Genomic DNA, 6,197 nt, shown 5'->3' on the forward strand with positions numbered 1-6,197 from the left:
ACATTACTTTTATTTTTATTGCATTAAAGGATGAGAGAGCGATGGTGAAGTGGAGACTGCTCCAGGACAGAAAGAACTACATCATACTGTTAACACAACTTCGGCTCTTCACAAGCACCTGCACAGACAGCATGCTAACGCTAAGCTAGCCAAGAACCCAAAGCTATGTTAAAGCAGAGTGAATGCTGACCCCAGACCAGCACCGCCATAAAGTGAGCTGCTGCTGAACTTCAACAGGTAACAAAGTGAAGGCTGCAGCCTCCGTTTCTACATGTTCATGTTTCTACAGTAGAATCACCATAGCATTATGAAAAGATGTGTTTCAGATCATTTTACAGAGTAGCATAAAGTAACTGGTAGTATAAGAGTGTCTTTCTCCTGGGTGTGATTAAGTAACCTACTGCATTACTTTTAAGAAAATTTATGTAATAATTGTTTTACTTTACTTTTTTTGAGTAGTGACCCCTACACTGATCACACCAAAAAAGGGAGCTACATCTAAAATGCACAAACCTTTGACCATGCAGTTGTGTAATTAATTTGCATGAATGTTTGTGTTTGATATGCTGCTTAAAGATGGTGGTTACATTGATCCAATGAGAATTGGTAGGGAATCATAATCACTAAATTCTTATCAATTCCCATTCCTACAAGTGAGCCTTAAAAACATTCTCACCCCAAACAGTTGGTATGAAGGAGGAAACATTTTGTGAATAAAATGTAAACATGACTTAATAGAGGATCGATGACAGGGCCTTGTGGAACACCACGACCTGTAAGAAGACACTCTGTGATGCCCTGCTCTGGTTTTTGTTGTTCCCAGCGATCGCTGATGTCTTCTGCTTCCAAACAAACTCTGGTTTGGGTGTAAAATACTTCAGGCTCGGCTCTTAGTGAGTTATAAAACCGTTCATCCCTCTGTGCAGCTGTTATGAAGGGGATTCTCCTAAAGAGTTTGGAGTTGCTTAAAGGGCAAATATTCCAGAGCTACCCCAGAACCAAACAAACCCATTAAGGCACGTGATTTATGATTGGACTAAAAGCGGGTTTATCCTGATGTGACTGAAGCCAAACTGTACCATATAGTAATGTGTTTAATGTGCAGGTATGAATCTTTTGTCCTTACTAGCCTCTGCATGTCTCCTGTCATCCTGCAGGCAGACTAAGGAACCCCCATATAGAGTTAATCATTACATCCCAACCCCTACCCTCATTGATTACCCACATACTAAAGCCGGTGGAGCAGTCAATCCGGCATTGGATGTAGATTGCTGTGGCAGAACAGTCGCCTCAGCCTTTAAAAGTGCTTTCATTTTCTGTGTTTGTGCTAAAGAAATATCGACCGACTCCACTCAACAAGTTTGTGCCCAGTCGATCTGCAGCACAACTCTGCTGTATCAAGATACTGTTCAAGCAGCTGCACTGACAGCGCGCACACACACACACACACACACACACACACACACACACAGTGGATAACAATGGTTTTTTTCTTTTCTTTCTCTGAGCTTTCATCAAACTTGAATTGACTTTGTGTTTTCTGACAGTTGAGCTGTGATATGAGAAAAAGGGCAGAACTCCTGTTAATCAAAGCCATGATAAGACATGATAATACAGTGTGTGCAGCGGAGAATACCAGAATCCAGACTGGCCTATCTGACTTTCTGTTTTACTCTAAATTATGTTTTACATTTAAATCAAAGCCAAAAAGCTATGTGGAGTCAGCTGAACATCCAACATCTGCCCTGTTGGAGTCTCTTTGTGACGAAACCTGCAGCAGGAGGCCAGATGTGAATCTCCTCTGTCACAGTCGTGATTTCCCACCTGCAGACGGTGTAAAAGGTGGGTGTATCTCCTGTGACGTCATCTGACATCCTGTTTAGAAGCATGGAGATGACCGTTTCTGCCGTCACCATCTTGGTGTCAAGAAAATAGATGTGAAAAAAAGGGGCGTGTCTAACTGTGAAACCACTGAACTGAGCGTATCAGCAGGAAAGTGTTTTCAGAGGTCACAAAGCAGTTTTTAGACATTTTTTCCTGTTAAAGGGGAGTTTTGCCTTCCCACTGTTGCCAAGGGCTATCTCACCTGATTGTTGGTGTATTTTCTGTTTTATTGTAGGGTGTTTATGTTACAATAGCAAACGCTTTGACAGGGCTGTGGCTGTGATTTGGTGTTACATAAATCAAATTTTATTCTATACATCCAGAACTGTTTCTGCAACCACAGCTATCGCCATCTGCTGGCCTATAGATGGAACGCAGGTGTAAGGCACTTCTGCTTCTTTTTTGCAACCAGGATTCTCCAATTATGTTGCCACAGGACGGTGCGCTACATTCAAGGGCATGCAGCAGGTGCTAGCGATACCTGCTGGAGGCCAGGACAGGTTTAATGCAGTTTTGCTTTCTACATATTTAAAAGTATATGTGGAAATTATTTAAAAGTTCACACCACCCAATCATGTGTGGCAGATTTTGTGTCTTTGCAGCTACACAGCTTCATGGCTAAATGAAGACTTTATAAAACGACGTGACTGCTGTGCTTTTCCTGAGAAGATGTGCAGGAAGTGTTAAAGAAGACAAATGAGAGCGGAGTGTGTGCTGACTTGCAGCTGTTTAAACAGGAGCAGGAGTTACAATGACTCTTTGCTTAGCTGAAGAAAGGATTCTGCCTCTGAATGAAAGTGCTGTCCACGGCCGTCAGGCTCACAGCTCAATATGCCGTACAGTGACTCCTGAACGCCGTTTCTGGGAATCTTCAGAGTGCACTGCCGCATTCAGAAGCTGTTTAATCTCTCCAAATCCTCCAAGTGTCGCGCATCTCTTCCTCCGCTGCGTCGCCTCGCTCATTATTTCTGCTCGAGGATTTCAGCTAAGCATTCAGACGTCGGAGGCCTCTGGGTTTCAGCTGAGATGTAAAAGCTTTGTTAGACATGTGTAATTTAAAATATTGTCTCCCGCCATCTCCTCTGAGATGTTAAGCAAATGAGCCAAGCGCTTAATCTGCTCTGATTAATATTTTCTGCTGGGAATAACTTTCAAGGCTTTAAAGTCTCATAAGAAACAAGATGTGAGACTCATTTAAATCTTTGTAATTTATACTTTCAGATCTCTGATCTCCCTTCATGCTGATGCCTTTGAATAGAAACAGATATTTTCTATGAATCTATATTTTATGAGACATTTGGCTGCTTTAGATGAATTAAACAGATTACAGCATTATGCTTTGTCAAGAATATCTTTAGTGGTTTGGTGGAAAATCTTTGCAAGTCATTAAACTATTTACAGCCTTATATTTCTCTTTCTTCTTCTTTTCTTCAAGCCAGAAGTGGCCAAGTTATCATTTAACATTAGCACTAATTACCTGCTAATTAGTACTGAGTAACAAACAAATAAAATCCTAGAATTTCACTCACCAAAACTGGAGCTCAGACTTCTTGGACGGTCTGTTACTACAGTAACTTCACAGCAGCCATATAGTCACATTATTTCATTAAAAATGCCGAAAAGCACAAACATCATCCAGAGGTCCAGTTCAGGGACTCTGATTAAGCTGAGGTGAAGGTTAGAAGGCAGCTGCAGCCATCTGCAGACCCCTAATAATGCAAACTTTAAGCCTTCATGTTTCTATAACTCACCTGCAATTTAAACAGGTGAGTTATAGAAACATTCTCACCTGCACAGTTGTTGAGAAGGATGAAATATTTAGTGCTTTGGTAAACAAGAATATCATTAAGTATGAATAAAAAGTAGAAGACCGATAATAGAGCCCTGTGGAATGCTGCAACCTGTAAGGGTATTTTCACACCGATAGTTCATTTACTCTTTCAAGTCAGCTGATGAGTGTGTAAACTCATAGCCTTTTCCTGTCGTTCCAGTTTGTTTTCATACAGAAACATTCAAGTGAAAAACAAATGAGCCAAAATCCATCACTACAAATCAGGTGAGAATGTCTAATCCACTCATTGGCCAGATGTGTCGGGGTGGGAACAACAAGAGTAGGATTACGTGTGAGGAAAAAAGAGAATTTACATTAATTTCACAGATAGTTGCTAGTCTGTGCTCAGCTTTGTTGAGAATACGAAGCACATGTGGCTACAATGCCATTTTTTTAGCTCTAACAAACACCTGGTTGTTGGTTCAGGTCGGGGTCACGTAGAGTTTGATGTCTCGAGATCGGTCTTGGTCTCGAGACCACTTTTACGTGGTCTTGGTCTCGTCTTGGTCTCGACGGACTTTTGTCTTGGTCTCGGTCTTGGTCTCGCTGTTTCGGTCTTGCGTTCTCAAATCGACATAGTGTTCGGGAGATTTGGAGTCAACCATCAGCGGAGTTGGGGGGGGCTTACTGGGCTTAAGCCCGGGTCATTTTTTCAGAAGCATGGGGTCTTTTGGAGTGTAATTTTTTAGTTAGAGGCCTGACTGACAACTGTATGAAACAAAAACAACACACGAAGCACAGAGCGCACCGTCGTAAATTCCCCCTAATTGTGGTATGACCCGAGCTCAGGCACTAGGCGACTGAGCACAGCACCCATGTGAGCGAGGGGGGAGAAGCTGCTGCCTGCGAGTTTGCTGCAGACAGAGGAGAGCTTAAGTCTGACCAGGTACCAAAGCAAATCATTCGTACTGAACTAATAATGTAAATATGACGGTGTATCACAAAAGACTGATATCAAACAGATCACTTGGCTGCGTTACTTGCTCTTCGAGTGAATCAACAAATGGATAAATAAAAAGCCGAACAGCAATGCTGATTCTTAGCTTACATTTCATATTTTCAGTTGTTACCCTCCACGGCTAAACAAACTCTCTAAATCGGTTTCAATTGTGTACCGATGTACACAACAATGGACATAAGGAGCTTCTTTCAAAGAAAAAACACAGGTAGATGTTATTTTATATATGATGCTTTGGATGTTGTTCAGTATATCTATGCAAAACAAGAGGAATTTCAATACACAGCAGTATATTCACAGTTGAAACCAGATATTTACATACACTTTATGGAGAAAACATCAATTTAGAGCAAACTTTTGTTTTAGATAAATGTTGAAATATCTTTTGAATTAGTTAAATGTCAGAATAAAAAGAGGGAGCTGTCTATTTTAATCACTTTCATCAAATTTAGGAGTACATATACATTAAGTTTATTGTTAATTAATAAGAAACTCCAGACGTTTCTGTTCTGAGCTGAAGAAGCTTCTGATAGGTTAGTAGAGTCCATGTGAGTAACTTGGTGGCACACCTGTGGATGCATATAAGGAAAAACACAGAGCCTGTTTCTGTGACATGGGAAAATTAAGAGATGTCAACCAAAACACCAGGAAAAGAACTGTGGAGCTCCATAAGTGTGGCTCAATTATGAATACAATTTGGTGCCATTTACGATTAAGAAATACAGACAATTTCTCTCTTTACTCTTAAAGTTAACAAATATGTTTTTTATATTTATCAATCTAAAAAAATAAACATTTAGTCTGATTTGATGTTACAATTAAAAAAGTGTTTGTGTTTTTATCTGAAGAGTAAATATCTGGTTTCAACTGTAGATTTGATGATTGTCAGCACAAAGAGGGAGAGAGAGGGACAGAGATGGAACAAGAGCAGGTGAGACACATGTTAGTCAAATGGTTGTTTGCCAAAACTCATCAGAACATGTATCTAGTACCTAGTGTTTCTTTTTAGATACCATTTGTTACTTTTCAAATTCTATATTTATTAAGTTATGCAGCTTGTTTGCACAACAAGGCTAAATAATTTATATAAACTTTTCTCAATCTAAATATTGTACTTTGGTAGAATTAAAAAATAAGTGTAGTGCAGGTCTATGATGATTTTTAGTGCTACTATCATCTAGTTCTGATTCTGGTTCTGTCTTGGTTACTGTTGTAGTCCTGTTTTAATTCCGGATCAGTTCTGGGTCTGGTTGAATTGGGGTTTAGTCCCTGTGTCTTGATACAGGCCCGACTTTGTTCTGCCTTGCTGCTTAATTAAAAAAACTAGTTTAAGGTGTCCTGCATATGTATATAGAATAGCATCTGGCTGCAGTTTAAAGACTTTTTTTGTCTCGGTCTTGGTCTCGTCTCAACTTGGTCTTGGTCTTGGTCTTGTCTTGGTCTTGATACCCTCTGGTCTTGGTCTTGTCTTGGTCTCGGATTAGGCGGTCTTGACTACAGGTCTAGGGTCACATTCACACCATA

Source organism: Aulonocara stuartgranti (genome assembly GCF_965226115.1).
Source record: "Aulonocara stuartgranti genome assembly, chromosome: 7".
In the NCBI taxonomy this organism is placed as follows: Eukaryota; Metazoa; Chordata; class Actinopteri; order Cichliformes; family Cichlidae; genus Aulonocara; species Aulonocara stuartgranti.